This window comes from Ptychodera flava, chromosome 7, assembly GCF_041260155.1.
Source record: "Ptychodera flava strain L36383 chromosome 7, AS_Pfla_20210202, whole genome shotgun sequence".
Classification (NCBI taxonomy): Eukaryota; Metazoa; Hemichordata; class Enteropneusta; family Ptychoderidae; genus Ptychodera; species Ptychodera flava.
In genome coordinates, this window is record NC_091934.1 from 4,664,823 (window position 1) to 4,682,715 (window position 17,893).

Consider the following 17,893-nt stretch of genomic DNA (forward strand, 5'->3'; position numbering starts at 1 on the left):
ACTGAAGTACAGGTAATATGATATTAAATATACAGCATACAGATGACCTGGGGCAATGATTTCAGTCAAAACCGATTTCAAAAAGTTGTCTTTGAGACTGAATTCCAAAAGTTAATAGAGTTTGTATCAGTAAATGCGATATGGGCAAGCTTGAACTGACAGATGCACCATGGGATACACTGTTATAAAAAAACCCTGGTGATCCTTTGGTTGATTTCAACATTTGGAATGCCGTCTGAATGACAATGTGCTTCCTTTTCATGCTCACTGATAAAAAATAGAGAGATAGTGAGCAAACAGACTCAGAATCGTGTCTTTGATGGATGGTAAGCACTCCATTGTGATTTCATGGGAAGTTGAATGCAAACCAAGCTCTTGGCTGATAACGATATCTTACTTGATGTGGTGGCTTGCAACCATGGAGACCTGACTGGAATATGAGTTGAATTGAAGAAATGTTTTGGGTGAAAATAAATGCTGAACAAATTGGTAGTCCTTTAACTTATAGTTAACTGGGTTTTAACACTGTGTACCAACATGCAATGATCAACTACCGGTAGCTAATGGTGTATCAAAGCAGTCTGAGGTAACCACGGACAGTTTACAATTTATAGTATAATTGTCAATTTCATATGTCATCTGAACGAAAGCCCAGTTTTTCTTTTCAATTTCAGGTTTCTGTGATTAAACTGGAGATCAAGACCACAAATGTGATTAGATATCAGTAATTGTATCTATAGAATTGAAGATTCAATTTAAAGGTATCTGTGTAGTGCATCTTAGCTGAGGTCAGACTCTATTTTTAAATATATTTCTGAGAACATTCAACATGTGAAAACTGTATACTGTAATACATATATCTAGCCTGACAATACTGGGTACAAGACTGTACATTCAACATGTGAAAACTGTATACTGTAATACATATATCTAGCCTGACAATACTGGGTACAAGACTGTACATGTTTTTATGTTTCTAAAACTCTGAAATCAAAATTGAATTTGCTGGCATACAGTATGTATCTACATGCTAGCATGCTAGTATGTATCTACCTAGGAGATTTCATCATTTCTGTGCCAAAGATGATTTCTTTATTTGCTTAGATTCCAACAGAGATGACTCTCATTGTTCCTTTAATTTGTAAACTGATCCAAAATTAATATGTAATGCCACACTGTTACTTACCCTATTAACTAATGACCTAAACAGGGGAGATAAAGTTCACCTGCACTTAGTAAACTTTCCATTTAAATTCTGCCCTAATACAATGTACATGTAAAGGTTAGAGCAACTGTACTGTTGATGCAAAGGTACCAGCATGCTATACATTCTACTTACTGACACTTTTTACCAGTCACACCATACATTTTTCCTTGTTTCTGAATAGCTTTCACTTTAATCATTCAGTGATGGATCTAGCTTTTAACTTAATTTTCTAGAAATCATAATTTTCCTGATTACTGACGGAAATTGCTATTTATACCAGTGCCGTAGACCCTAGAATGGTGACAGAGCAGCACCCACTTAGTATGCTGACAGTTGTGTGATTAGCAGATTAAAGGGTTATCTAAGGTTACTGGATATTTTCTTGCACACGATGTGACTAAAAATTAAATCCTATAAATCTGTGCAAAACTCACAATATGCAAAACACATCGCTTTGAAATTTGATTTCATCTAATTATGTTCTTCAATATTTACAAAGTCCATAATTCCTCAATACTTCAGGGTGTGGTACACTGAAAAATGGTCACAATATTGATATCCATTCAACATAAATTTTCTGAGCAGAATTTCAACTCAACTCTGACATGTGAGGTTCAAGAAATATCAGATTCATTCTCAATGGCTTTATTAAACCAGCTCCATTCATCATCATTTTATGCTCAGTCAAATGTGTTTTAGCAAAAATAAAAATGGAACTTTCATAATTCCAACCTTCATTACATATTTCTAGAATAAAATATGCTGCCTTTTAGATTATCTAGACTTAACAAGGCTGCATTCAATAAAAAATAATAGAATGTGATGTACATGTAGAATGTTTGGCAAAATTTATCCATCTATGACCTGCTACTCAGGTCATAAATCAATGAATTTTTTATTTTAATATTTATGAAAAAACCAAATTGTAGACCCAGTGGGTATGTCACAGTTAACAGGTCACGATATTGCAAAATCAATAAAAAATGAAGGATGTTTAATTTCTGACTTATTGTCTCATTTTACACAGTCTCAAATTTCTTTCAGTCAGTACTTTCATTACCAAAGGAATGTCATCATAAATTCAATAAAGCAAAAGTTAATTTGGACATCAAGTTGTCCTTCAAAGATTTGTGTTATTGCATTCTTCTGGAAATTTGCAGCACAGTGCAGTGTAGTAGAGTGCATTGCAGTTCATGGCATGTGCACTGCATTGTATTAAAGCAGAGTATGTAGTGAAAGTTGGTACAGCCCACTCTGTGATGATTGCTGTGTAGTCTGACAATCTACATTGTAGTATGGCAAATTGTGATGTAGCATGCATTAACTAACCCTATTGGAAGATGACAACAAGTTCCTATCATGCAGCAAAAAACAATGACAAATTTTTTGAAAAGAATGGTATTGCAAAACTGAAGTGTTTCATGCGTACAGTGTTTCACAGCAAGGTTGTTAAAGTAGTATGTGCATCGAAAATGAAAGACTTAAACTTTTGCTCAAACCTTCCTTAAGGAATCTTTCAATGATTCTCTTTCAAAATCAAGAACAAAAATCGGGGGTCACTGTGCAAATTTTGGTACTACCGGGTAGAGTAACAAGATTTACCAATATTTTAAAATTCAAAATGGCCGCCATCCCAGTGTTAAAATTTTCGAATTTTGAAAAACTAAACCGGTGAAAAGTTTTTTTTACACCAAGAGCTTTAAAATGAACTCCAACAAGTGTTACTGTATATCTAAAAAGAATTGTAAAAGTTTGAGGGTCTGAATATCTGTCCCCGAGGCGCGTTCTCCCCAAAAGTTTCATCCCATGAAGTGTAACTGAATTGGTATTTCTATAAGGAACTGATGATACAAAATTCACTTTGTCTGCCACTAAACTGACTAGTCTAATGCTGAAGTAACACCATCATTGTTTAGTAGCTTTAGACCAGTAAAGATGGCTTGATTTTGATCTTTATTTCTTCTGTCATAATTTCTGAAGCACATAAAAGACACCCTGATGTGATGGTAATCTGCATCAATTTCTAATTCAAAATCAATAATTCACATTTGATTTCAAAGAATACCATTTTACAGCATCAATTTTTCCTAGAGCCTATACTTTGTTTTTCAAATCAGGATATTTGTTTTAGATCTGACAGCTATTCAGAGTTTGCTATCCCTCTATTGTTATTAATGATCCCATTAATGGACATGAACCATCTTTTTTGTTAAACTCAGCCTAACCTCCAGGCAAGTTCAGCTATGGTAATTCCCCATGCTATCATAGGTGAGTGGTCTTGTCTGAGCTTAAAAAGGGACTGTTATCACTATTCAATCCACTATTTTCTTTCCAAGTGGAATACCAGTTTGTGACTCCATGTAAGCTTGTCTTGTCACGAATGGCTCCAGGGTCAGTCTGATAATGGTATTTGTCCAATCTTTTATTCCACTATTGTAGCTGCCAATTACGCCTATAGTAGCTGTCTGGCAAGACAGACTTCACAGTGCACTTTTGCTTCACTCTCTGTTTTCTGTCTGAAAAAAATCTTGCATTTGCTGACGAAGAGTCTCGTATTTCTTGTTTATTTTTGTGTAAGTATGGTTGAGGGCTCATTTGAAAACATCCTGATGAACTGCAAATGCATAGATCTTTATCCTGTAGTCTCCGTAGAGTATTACCATGGTGTAGCAGTTTTCTATGAACCATGACATTTGTTTTCTACTGTCTTGAGGAAAACAAAAATTTATGCCAATGATACCCTTTCTAGTGGAAAAAAGTACAATATTGACAATTTTTTTATAGCTTTGACAATATAAGTGAATTGTGTGACGTCGTACCCTAGGATTATTACTGATAATGTATTCAATTATCCAGTATTGCAGCCCCAGAGGTTTTTACATCTTCAAAAACACTGGCATCTCCAGAACTATAAAATAATAGCAATAATGTACCCCCCTCCCCAGCCCATAATGGACTCAAGCAAACTTTGCACTCGATAATGTCCTCGGCTTTGCCTTGTACGTTATGTCATGCAAACTTTGTCTATTATGGGCTGGGAGGGGGAACATTATTGCATAAATACTCAAGGACTATTTCTTCTGGTTCTGTATTAGGCTAAAATAGCTGAGGCGATAATACTCATGACAAATGGACTTATTTAGACAACAGCAACTGTGACTCATTATGTTACAATGGTAACAGTTCTCATTTTGGATAGAAGAGGTTTACATCCAAGTTAATGTTCTTTATATCAAAATAAATGCAATTATTATATATTGGTACATGTATTGAAAAATCTTGATGAACAACATGAGTGCTGCAGGACTTCAAGTTTAACGCAATGCCCTACCGGTACCATTGGAGTTTAAAAACTATCTAATTTTGTAGGTTAGAAATAGTCTAAAAGTTTAGATAGTACTGTATATCTATAGTGTGTCATACACTATAGATAGGACCATAGACTCATGTACATACTGCTATAATGTTCGGCATTCTGGTTGACTGAAGTTATCTGAGAGGTCATTGACCAGGGCAAAACCATTTGTGTTGACTTTGATGAAAATGAATAACTTGGTCCTTCCCCTTTGACCTCCACACATTGTACAATCAAGTTCAGAGACATGACATGCCCTCTTCTGATAAAATGGGATTGTTTTTGTCGCACTCATTCAATCACACAGCAATATTCATACTTGGCAAGAATCTGCTGTATATCTACATGTACCTTTTCAGTAACTTTTGGAAATAGAAACTGGCAGATAGGTTCTCGGCAACACATGTAAGACTAACATTATTTATGATGACACCCCTCAGACAGCATCAGATACAATATTCTTGTTTTGTACCGTCCTGCATATCATGTGTACAGTCTACAGCGTGTATAATATATCATACAGGGTAATGAGGAATTTCTGGCAATTTGACAAGACCATAACATTCAATGTGGAGTACTTATCATATATCATCACCTAGAGCGAGAACACATCTCAACTTCCAGCCATTAGAGGAATCGAGGTTACATTGACACTAGACCATGGTGTGTATAATATTACTCAATGCTTCCACACACTGACTGACTCAGTCTTTCTGTTCTGTATGAGGGTTTGATCAGTTGAGAATCAACAAGCGTGGAATTAGATTAAAATTTGCTGTTTCCAGGGTACTGTATGACATGGATACACCTGTCTGATATCACTAGCTTCAGGTTTGCTGAAAATCAATGAAGCTATCAATATGCATTGCATTGATGCAGGGTTTAATGGTGGATTTCTAAAGCAGCATTGACCATGAGGAAACTGTTCTCAGTAATGAATACAACATTTCTTTCCACTGCAGTTGCACTTGTCGTTCTCACACAGAAATCGTTCCACATGATTGAAGATAACTGAGGCTATGTATTGAAAATTGAATATTGAATAAAGCATGCAACTGGTACATGCTTCATAAATCCACAATGGCTATTGATTATATTTATCAATAGCTTAATTCATCAATTCATAGAATTTGTTTGTTTAATGCAAATTTAGACTGAAATAAAACCTCCAAAACATCTTACAGCTTTGGCCTACAACACAGATATAGGCGATACTCAATCTGGGATACATATACTAAATGGTCAATTGCACATGCAAGCTTTGGTTAAGCATGAATGCATCTAGTAGGTATGTTTCATGTTACTTTTTGAAACTTCAGTAACAGAGTTCTATTAATGTCATCTGTAAGGCGTACATGGGACCAATTCCGGAAAAACAATCAACTAGCAATGTATGATAATCAATCAAGTCTGACCTAAAAACTTTACCAGACATATAGGTCACACATACTGGTATAGTAGAGCATTGCATTGCAAAAAAGATATTCACAGCTCAGGATATTAATTTAATGGATGGGGCAGTTATAGGTTCTGCAGTAAACCGGGTTAGAAATGTCTGCCACAAAGATGATTATTTCAACAGCTGATAATTACTTTGAAAATTGTCAAAGGAATGGTGAACATCTATTTTTGTCTTTATCTTGAGAGTATTACCATTTCACTACTACTATATTACTTTCTGAACTGTCATTTTTTGTCTTGTAGGTGATATGAACATTTTTTTGTCTTTCTATCTTTTGATTAAATTCAACTATGTCTAATTTCATGAAAACAATAGTGAAGGCCTCATGAGGGCTGAAGGGTAAGCAATGCTGATAGTCATCATGCACACATTCTGATATAAGCCATTTGGTATTTGCCTTGACTAGTGTAATGTCATAAATTCTACACAAGCTTGGCACAGACTGTTACAAACATGCTAAGCACATTTTATCAGAGGCAACATTTTCTGTCTAACAAGCTGTCAGTCATTTCAGTATATCTATGCCTATCACCTCACTTCTTCATAATTCTATTTTTGACACATTGTCTATCTTCCATCAGTAGATGCTTTTCTTCAACTGTGGCAGTCTCCCTATTTATTTATCTTCATTATCATCATCCAATTTCCCCCTCGCATGGTCTAAATATCTTTATTTCATTTATTGTCATCTGTCAATCATCCAGACTTGTCATACAAATGATCACCTTTTTCACAAATTCAGACGGCAGCATTGTATTCCTTGTAGCAAATGTTGGCAATTATTTTCTAATGAAGCTAATTGAAGAATGGGTCAGTAATGAGCCGTGATGAATAAATTGCACATCAAAGACATCCCTATTGAAAGACACAATCTAACACCATTGTTAATGTTTAGTGGTAGCTTAGACATCTGTGGCAGTGGAAAATACATTAAATTGGTTTATGAACAAGCTCACACTAAATTTGAAATAATTTCTTTTTCAAAAAATACTCTTAATTCTAAGCATTTCTAATTTAAATTTTTATCTTACCTAACTATACAAAAGATTTAGACTATGTTTTTCAGAGTTTCAGCAAAGCGGAAAATACGGATATTTGCATTTAGAACTCAGGAATGTGACTTGGTGTATGTCCATTGCTTGCTAAAATTTTACGACGTGTTTTTTATGTCAATAGTCCAACATGGCTTTCACATTATGGTTTACTAACTTGACATTCTTTCTATTCAAGATCTGAATGGCTTGCATTACCATTGACAGCAAGGTGTAGTTTACCACCACAGTTGCCTTGAGTCAACACCTCTGAATGAAGGTCAAATGTCAAAGAAGCAGACATGTACATGAAAGTTATACCAGACCAACTTAGAGTGTATCTACATGATTTAGCACCTTCCTACAAAAATTGACAAAGGTCTGGTGATTCAGACACATCTATAGATCTGTTGACAGTTGACATAATACCTGTCACTAATTGAGCTTCATTGTGAAAAAATGGCAAATTATTTAATTCCTATAATTTAAAACAGAAGTACAAACACTGGTTTATGGTGGTTGGTTGGCAAGAAGTTAAAACTATCATGGCCCCAGTGAATCTTTAAATGTTCAAAACTGTCATTGTGTGAAAAGCAAACACCTCAGTCAATGTACATGTACACTTCAAGTTTCCACCACTTTACAGCTATACACTAGACTTTATAACTTGTAAATACCGGTATGCGTTTTTAAACACTCTGCAGCCAATGTCTGACTACATAACCTGACAGATGCATATCTCTCATTTAGTTTCTAAAGCAATGAGATGACAAGTTTTTGAAAATATTTAAATTGAAATGGTCTGTAAAAGTACTTACATGTATTTGACCCCTTTTGTGTATTAAAAAAAACTTTGTCTTGACACAAAGGGTCACAAGCCAGTCACCGAGACTTTTGCTATCTCAGTTCACATATTTACATGAGTAAGAAAAGCTAGTAGAGGAAACTATGTCAGACAATAGGATGAAAAGCACCAGCCAAGCATGAAAATGAAAGTCTTATTCCTCCACTTAGTTTTGTGTGACAGAATTCAAAATTTCATGATATGTTGAACAATCGCTGTGGGTGCTTGCTTTACAATCAACATGCCCTGACATCACCCCCTGGGGCTAAAGATAGTTTAAAATTCTTCAGTCCGGTAATAGGAGGATATCTCAAATTTGACTGCAAATGGATTTTGCTTTGTCAACACTTTCCAAATTTGAAAGCAATAGGTCTGTTCACTGGAGGTCTAGACAAGTTACAAATGACACTGTGTGTGGGTCTTTACATGTACAAAGGACGCAATGTCATACCAGTACATTGAACTGTAAAGCATCTACCGGTACAGTGTACCACTCACAGTGCGATTCATTGTTCTTCTGTTTTTACCAGGATGTCAAAGTGGTAAATGAAGTCAATACTCACTGTGAATATTCATGACAAAACATATCGTAAATGATTATGGCAAGAATATGAAAAGTTACTGAAGGGTGCAAAAGTCATGAAGTCCAAGATTTCAAACTTCAAAATATTTAGTAACAATGCAGAATGAACGATTTTCTGAAATCAATAAAATAATATAAGTTTGGACTTGTTGAACCAAAGCCAGTAGACAAATGAGTAGAAGGCAAAATGTAGGGAAAGGTTTAGCTTGTACCAGTACAGCAAGGAACTGAACACAGACTGGTACTCAAGCTGCCATTCAACATCATTATCTACAATCATAGTTCATACTTCTTTGACAGACATCCAGGCATGTACATATTCTCATTGTGGATAAAATTAACTCTTTGGGTGATGCGTGTCAGAGGAAAAGTGACTTCATAGCTGAATCAGTGACAAATGAAATGCGGCTTTGAAGCACAGTATTGCCATCAAGTGGCGCTCTCTTGAGCAAAGACACTTTACATTGAACGTATTTCCTTCCATGATCATGTTAGTAATTTTGAGATTGACTCTGGTGGAGGAAATGGAATAAGGCTGTGGAGGTCTGAGGTAAGAATGGTGTGAGGTTAATTGGTTTGAGTGTAGCAGGATGTTAAGTCAAGCCTCTGATTTCAGGTAAATAAATGTGCTGTGAGGTTAATGGGTTTGAGGTAAGCTGGGTCTGAGGTGAAATAAATTCTAGATGAAAGCAGTACACTGTTAAGGTAACAGGAATTTGATGTTAATAAGTTAACAGGTTTGATGTGAACAGAGTTTATGCTGAAAGTTGTGTGGGATGAAAACAGTATTAGCGTAATCAGTTTCCTTTAGATTTGACTTGAAATGCATATGACGTAAAAAGCAAAATAAAAGGGGTTTCATGTTAAGAAAGTCAAAGGTGACTCTGGTATGAAGTTTACTGTTCTTCGATCTGAGAGATCCAGAACAAAACTCAGTTAGCAAGATTTGCCTCAGAAAATAAATAAATAAATATATTTACCATACAGAAGTGGGTTGAAGTCAGTGGTATAAAATCACTAAAGAAATGAAGATTGGTTTTTTCAAGAGGGAAGGAAGACACCGTAGCGGAGATGTTTTCTGTTAAGTACTTGTTGCGTAATACTGAATGTCCACTCTCTGCATTGAATTCTTTTGTCTGGTGACAGACATGTATTAAAATTATTATATTTTTCATTTGAAGATCACAAAGGATATCCTTGGGTGCAGTTTGATAAGAGTTTATCAAAACAGATCAAGCCCTATAATTTTTCTTTTCAGATATAAAAATATTGAATACAACTAATTTACTCATGGTGGAGTATTGACGTCAGAAGAACTGTTTCCTAATGAATTTTGGAATTACATGATTACATGGCTTCCATTCCTCTGTTAAGTTTTCAATTTCTTTTACTCACTTGACATTTTCACAAATATAGTCTGCACATTTTGACTTATAAAAAATCCATACATGCTTCTCAACGAAATGGCAATTATAATGTGGTTGGAGAGGATGATCAGGGTTTTCCCTGGAGCAGCGTCCATTTCATTACCTCTTGCATATCTTAATCCTGGATTTCTTTCAAATAGCTTTTCCAAGTCACAAAGACCCATATCACAGTGTCCAAAGAAATAACACACTCAGAGCCTGAAGGTAATGAAATTCCAAGTACTCAACTTATCTGTTCAAAAGACATTTCTTTTCATTCACCCTGTTCTCTTTCACAAAACAGGGTTTTGCTCCATATGCAGCTTCACTGTATCAATGGCTGTATCACTATCATGACAATAAGAGTAGAAATCTGGAGATGAGACTTGATCCAATTTTTGACAAAACAGTGGCTAATCCTTTCTGCCTTTACCAGATAAGTCTAGCTAAATCTTGTATGTCATCTGCTGGCATAGTCACTATGTATACAATTCACTGTGCAGCACATTACAAGTGACTGTTGGCCGTGCATTGCACCTCTTTTGTGGCTTGAAGTGTGGACGCCCGCAACATAAACTTTGCTACTAATCATTTGATTGAAGACATTCTTGAGTGTTCAACATTTACAGCTATAAAATCAAACCAGAAGGCTGCAACTTCCAATGTAATTGACTCACAAATTTCAACTCATGAATTACGTGCATGACTGCATGTTTTGAGCACGCTTTGCTGCCAGTTGATCCTGATGTAATTCTGTCTTGGGGAAATCTGTCACTTCAGAAAAATGTCAAACATGTTTGTCTAGGTAAACAGCCATAGAGCTTCCTTCATCTTTGTATTACCAATGGGATAAGTTTTGAAACAACGTTGTCTCAGATTGGACCGTTCAAAGCTTCACCATTTCTGTAGCCCAATCATGCAGTGACCTGAGATTGACCTCGGCAAACTGTTGACTCAAGTGATGCTGTATCATGTTTCTGATAAGATATTAAAGAGCTGCTATTTTGGTAAACGTGAAGGATGTTTTGTCTGAACATTTTTCACGGTAAAATATGTCTGCCTTACAAATGTAAACTTGACATGAACCGCGTCAAATTCAAACTTAAAGTCTTGTGTTTTGTTTAAGCACAGGGAACATGGTGTTAGTCGTACTGTGGTCAAAGTATGACATAAGTTTGGTAATGGTCACATCTAGTTACCATGGTGATTAACAATCCAAACATAAACAAATACTGCAGTCAAAACCTTTATTTCATACTCCGCCAGACTATCACAAACATTTTTATCACAGACTTGCATATAACTATTGCTGTACTGGATATTAGTTTTCATTCTCTGGTGATACATGTCACACCATACCTTATTATTACCTACCTTATGTACACAAACTCTCTTTCACAGGAGTAAATTGTACATCTTATGTAACAGAATATTGTTCAAAACTTAAAACAAAAAGTTGAATATATGGCAACTGCATAAAGAGGAAAGTTTTATTGGCCACATCATTTCTACAATATTCAGTAACAACACTATTTTTGCAGTTGGATTTCAGATTATGCTCAGACATTAACATATTAAATTACAGGCACCAGCCTGCATCTCAAAATATTCCTGTGTCAGATTAAGGGCAAGGACTTTACTTTGGTAATTTGCTGACTGGGTTATGAGTTTGACAACTTTGCCATACTGTGATTTGTACGTCATGCCAGGACTATAGACACACTGCTGGCTTGCAATGGAAGGAAATATGTTTTACCCCTACAAAAAAGTCCTACAGGATCCCTGTAGGACTCAAGGATCCCTGCAGGAGTCCTATAGGGCTACCTCCATCCTATAGCACTCGTCCTATAGGACAACGCCTGTGCTGTAGGATTTATGTGTCATGTCTTATGGGTTCGTACTAGTCCTATAGGCTCATATTTGTGCCCTATAGGACACCCTACAAGATGATTCTGCCTGACTTTAGGACTGTAAAACTGAACAAGTAATGTTTGAGTATGTTTATAATTATAATTATTTACTTACGAAAATAGTCTGTAGAATTTCATTCTCATACACCCTTTCTCAAAAGCTATTTCTATTTACACACACATGCCAGGAACATACCATATTCCTTTTGCCGTTTGTACATGTCATGGCTGTACACAGACAAAGACTCTCTTTGTTAGATCCAAGGTCAAGTGAGCTGACCTGTGCCTTTGCTTTGTTATGTAAATAGTTTCCTGCATTCACGATGGGCTGATTACATAATAGTACAGCCACGCATTATTCATTTGCACTTGAGGCAATGCACCAGTGAACATGCATGGCTCTTGTTAATGTAAAGTACTAAAGTTCAACTCCAAATTGCATGGAACATTAGGATCCAAGGTCCATTACCAAGATTCTAACAGTGTTATGGAGAAGGGAGCTCACTAATATGTCACAACTGTAAGAATCGACATTGCAGCATCAACTGAACTGACCTCTTAATTACGTGAGTTAAGATACACATCTATTCAGTTAATAATGCACTTGGCTGAGGTGACAAGTCAAAGGTAGGCCTTGCATTCATATGTGTAGGTTGCTTTATATTTTGTAGTCCCTGTATGTTGCATTGATTTCTGTTTTGATTGATTGTTAATCTTAATTCCTTTAGAAATAAACTACATGTTTATAATTACTTGTTTTGTAAGTTGACTGACTTTTTGTGAGTTTTGCAGTTATTCATTGCATTTGGTACCAATAGCAAAATCAGAAGGAGTTATTCCTTACTTAACAACATTTCTGCACTCTTTTACAGAAGTTTGTTTGCCTTGTGCCAGTTCAATCTCTTAGAAAGTATGATAACAATATGTAAAGCATATTCTGTACCCTATAGGGCTGCCTACAAAACCCCCTATAGGGTTCCAATAAGACCCCCTATAGGGCTGCCTACAAGACCCCCTATAGGGCTCTCTGTAAGACCACTATAGGGTTCCCTATAAGACCCCCTATAGGGTTCCCTATAAGACCCCCTATAGGGCTCCCTATAGGGTTCCCTGTAAGACTGCGTTCCAAAATCCTGTAAGACTACTACTGCCTGATGTCCTATAAGACCCTACATGCCTCTACCCTATAGGACTGGTATAGGATATTTACTGTACTGATAACACTTTCTCTTGTCTTACACACTCACTAAGTCATTTCATTGAATACTGTCTGCACCCCTTTTTCATGTCTTTCTTATGAAAGCAAGAGACAGACAAATTTGTGGATAATAATAGCGGTGAAGTCATGATTCTGTTTGGGGACTGTTGTAGAGTGCAATTTTCCTGACAATCTCAAGATGTGTGAGAAGCTGAAGATTATTAAGTCTATTCTGGCAGGAAGGGAATAATGTATTGTAAGACTGGCTGAGTTTTTACTTATGCTGAGTGATGGTTATTATACTGATTACATTAAGTACTATATACTACTGTATATCACCAGCTTTGGCTGTGAGGTCAAGGGTGAAATGGTGAGCTATTACAGAGTTGGAAAACACAGATATTTCTTGTGATATTCAGAGAAATGGGACTATAGAAATCAATTACTCAACATAAGATTTCCTCATTTATGTTACCTGTATTTTTTTTACTCCTGACACTGAGTGGACGGTATAGGAACCATTGAAAGTGTACATGAATTGAGGAATTAAATGAGAGTGTGCCGGTGGAATTGTCAGCTTTAAAAAATATCCTTGCACTGTTTCAAGATAAACAAATGTCTACTGAGGTTCCAACATCTATGGAATATAGTTCAACACTTAGATTACTGCGGAATTCTGAAAATATGGTAATTTTTTATTTTCAAAATTTTAAACCTCACACCATTGAAAAAATTTGAACATTGATAGACATACTAGACATTAAGGGAGACTACTGCTATCTGTAGACAAATGTTTAAATTTTTCTTGATAAATTATTAAATAATGTACACAATTCAAATAATTTTGACTTTATCAGAAATTATCAGAGTTTATCTGTGGTCTTTCATTCATATTAAAATGGATAACTTAAACCCACATGATTAGCTGCAACATTTTCACACAACCCACTGACCATACACCTAAATTTTCATTTGGAATGGCCTGCTTTTGAGTTTACACAGAAAGCAGATAAAGAATTCACATCAATAGAAAACGTATCTCAAGTACTCCAGTGAGCAGTAATTAATCATCACACTACAATATATCAAGAATCAGTCGATACTACAAAAACATTACTGCTTGAAAACTGAAATGACTGTACATGGCTTCATTACTCTCCTTATTGAAATCAGTAGTGGGTGAACTCCCAGGGTTGTTTGTCTGCCTTCATCCCCTCTCCCCAAATATTCAATGTGGTTTGTCAAAAGACAACATTGTGCCCCCCCCCCCCCCGCCCCTCCCCCAATATTCAATGTGGTTTGTCAAAAGACAACATTGTGGTTCTCAAATGTTTTGAAAATGACTGCATGAAAAATAGTATCTGTGAGACATACTTGTAGATGAAAAGATCTTCATTCAGATTTGTTTCCTCTTAAGTATTTGTGATGAGAAAAACCACACATGATGGGGAAGTTTGCTACTTGACCTTGTACCATACTACATGTAATATCGTTCTTCAGAATCTTGGAAGTTCAACTCGAAAATGTAGCATAGATACTCGATGGTAATGCTTGTGAACCTTTCTGTCACTTGCAAAATATGCAGGCAACTTATTTGGATCCAGAAAAGGGGCTTAATATTTAAACATTTCCAATGAAATGACACTGTCTCACAAAGTTTGTGAAGAGTGTCACAAAAATGCAGACTGCACAGCCAAAATAACTTCTGTGGAATGTTGCCATTGTTAGGTGTGTTATAACTTGTGTGAAATTCATGAACCAGAGAAACAAGTGACAACGCAACACAATGTATAATGCAGATCCATTGATGTAGGTAACTGTCTGCAGGGCAGGGACTTGGAACACTGTTCTCGTCTTTGAAGACTGGATATACAAAATGTGTTTACCCCTTGACCCCAGACATTATTCTGTGGAAATGTGATTCCTTCCCCAGCAGAAGACAAACATGTCTCCTGTTACTGAGTAAAAGCCTGACAGAATAGCATTCACACGGTGACACACTATCATTTCTAACAACAAAGATATTAAAACACTGTGGACGAGTATGAGGAATGTCTATAGCTCATCACCAAAACCAAACGTAACTGAAATAAATGCAGCCGGTAGAAATGCATTGTTTTATAATGGTAATTGCAAAATGGTAGTCGAGGATGATGATCAAATGGAAATTTAAAAAGCGATAACATAAAGACATCTTTTTTAACCGGAGATTGCTTAATTGTTTTATACAAATCACAGGTAGCTATCATTTTTCACACAGCTATCAAATAACTGAGCAAATATTTGGAATCATCTTGTAAAATAAATCTTGTCTTTACAATTTGAAATACAGGAACGCTGATTTCATACTTCCACAAACAAAAATGTTTTCCTTTTCTTACAAAAACTTCAGTTGTAATTTTCCTACTTTTAGGAAATAATTTTAACTTCCAGGATTTATTAATTTGAGTAAAACACTTATGAACTTGACAGTGAATGAACTTGTAATGTAAAAATCAAACCTTTCAAAAACACAAAGCTATTATGTAATTGAATAGTCACTTTATACACTGACTAAAAATTCTCTTGCAGACTTCTGGCCACCCAAGGAACAGATTCTCAACTAATGGAGTGACTGATTCTCTGGAAACTTCAATTCTCAATGACAACTCCTATTTCTACAGTCAAAACATTTAGACGTCTCACATACCATACTACGTAACCATTCTATTTTCAGATGATGTATACATAACTCCAGACACTACGCCATCGAAAGCATCAAACACAGTAACCATTACAAACATTGCGTAACTACTTGTTTATCGTTGCAGCCAGTTGCTCCAGTTGACAACTCAGCCCTGAAGAAATTACGCCACAATTTCAAATACTAGATTGCAGCATATAAATTAGAAACATACAGATTCACTGAAATTAAACCCAGAAGAAACTAGTACACTACAATTTCAAATACCAGATTTCAGCATATTTTGAAAAATACAAATTCACTGAAATTCAAACAACAAACATAACTGAATTCATCAGAAATTTGCTGACAATTCAAGTTATGATTTGAGTCAAAGATTGTACCTGATCATATTGCCAGTTGTAAAACTATATAGCATATTTGCAAAATGAGAAATTCACAGCATTGGCTTGCTGATGCATCAACCATGCCAGCACGTGCATAGATTCCTGTAATTCCACTTAAAAGGTCTCACACACCATAATATTACATTATTTATGGTTCTAGGTTGTCACCTTTTTCAGAGTTTCTTGCAATACAGCCCCATTAATCATGGTGTTGGACGTGGGAGTATCTTTACAGAGAAAAAGTACATTCACCACAGGTACTGGTTTTATATTACGTCAGCATTAAAAAATATTCTATGAGCTCTGTAGGACATTCAACTTTCCTCTGACTATATCATAAATAATGAATGGAAAAAAGTTGACAGGATTGTTTGGAAACGTTTTCAAATGTCACCAGCATGATTCCAATCTAAATGGTAGCAAAAGTGAGTAAGACTGAGAGTAACTGCATGGTTTTGTAACACAGCTGGCACACTATTAGCATTTTGTCAAAAGTCACTCTGAAAAAACATTGACACTGCGCAGAAGCTTTTTCCTAAATTGAACTCAACACTGGAGATACAAAAACTTCCACTGTCCTCAAATCCCCTTTCAAAACGACAACAATAGCCTCACTGTTCATAGGGCTGAAAGCACTCTTTATAGTAAGGTGGGTGACAGGATGCTACCAGTATTACGTACAATTCAGATTTATTTATTTCTATTCCAGCACTGAAAATTGCTTGTTTGTAACCTTATGGCTGGTTATAAAACATCTCTTGATCATTACATTGGTTTACAAACCGTCCATCTTTTCATAGGTAATCATCACACCAGTCATGCATGCTCTGACTTATCTTCTTTTGATGGTTTAATAAAAGTGGATTACAATTTCATTAAAACCCTGTGAAAGCAACCAATGGGACTGGTCCTCTTAAATGTCCGGATTTAATGTTAATCAGTGTCCAAACAGCTCTCACTTGATTTACCGACAGCAAAACATTATTCTTCTGTTTCACGGCTAAAACACAATGTTAGCTTTTTGTGATGTTTCTTTGGTGTTGTGTCTATGTTTCTAGATCTACAAAAATGCTACCGCTATTTCAATGAGAGAAATTACCAATACATGCTTTGGTTTACTGTTTTTCTTTATTATAACTTGTAAGAATTAAAAATATATATATGAACCAAGTAGACGTATCTTTGATCTTTCTTTTGTTGGCGAACTGAACAATGGGAATGGGTGGCATAATGTACGTATACAGAATTTTAATCTACGGAACTGAAAAACATACCTAAAGTACCCTTCCGCACAAGTTCAAGTCTGAATGAGTTCAAAAGGAAAAATCCAACATTTACAGTAAACCGTAATTCTTCAGTTGGGTGGGGCACTTTACGTGGAATTTACAATTTCATAGTCAAAATATTTTTAATGGACATGAATATCGCTGTAATTTTTCGTGGTCTTTCTGTCATTTCGTCTAGAGATGGCGTACAGTATTTCGATTTCATGGAGTAAATAATTTATATATTGTATAAATGGTGACTTCAAGCAAAACAAAAACGTAAGTAATACTAATAATATGGTTGTGCTTGGTGATTGCCTGTAGTACTAGTATGTATATGGAACTTTTACGGTGTAGTGACAGAGTGATTTGTCGAGCGCCTGGCGGCGGTCTTTATTTTCACGGTAACTGGTCGCAAGCGGATACAGTTCACAGTACAGGCGAGGATAAACTGAACGGCAAAGCAAAATTACTGAAAAATGTTGGAGTTAGAATAACGAGGAAGAGATCGTCTATTGCCTTCTGCCAGCATGCTACGATTTGAAACCACTCACGGGTCAACA

General features: G+C 35.8%; 1 protein-coding gene across 1 annotated transcript in view; it reads right to left on the bottom strand.

Moving 5' to 3' along the window:
• Positions 1–17,893, bottom strand: part of LOC139136616 (zinc finger matrin-type protein 3-like) — a 99,417-nt gene that overhangs the window by 81,203 nt on the left and 321 nt on the right. The gene's annotated exons all lie outside the window — the stretch shown is intronic.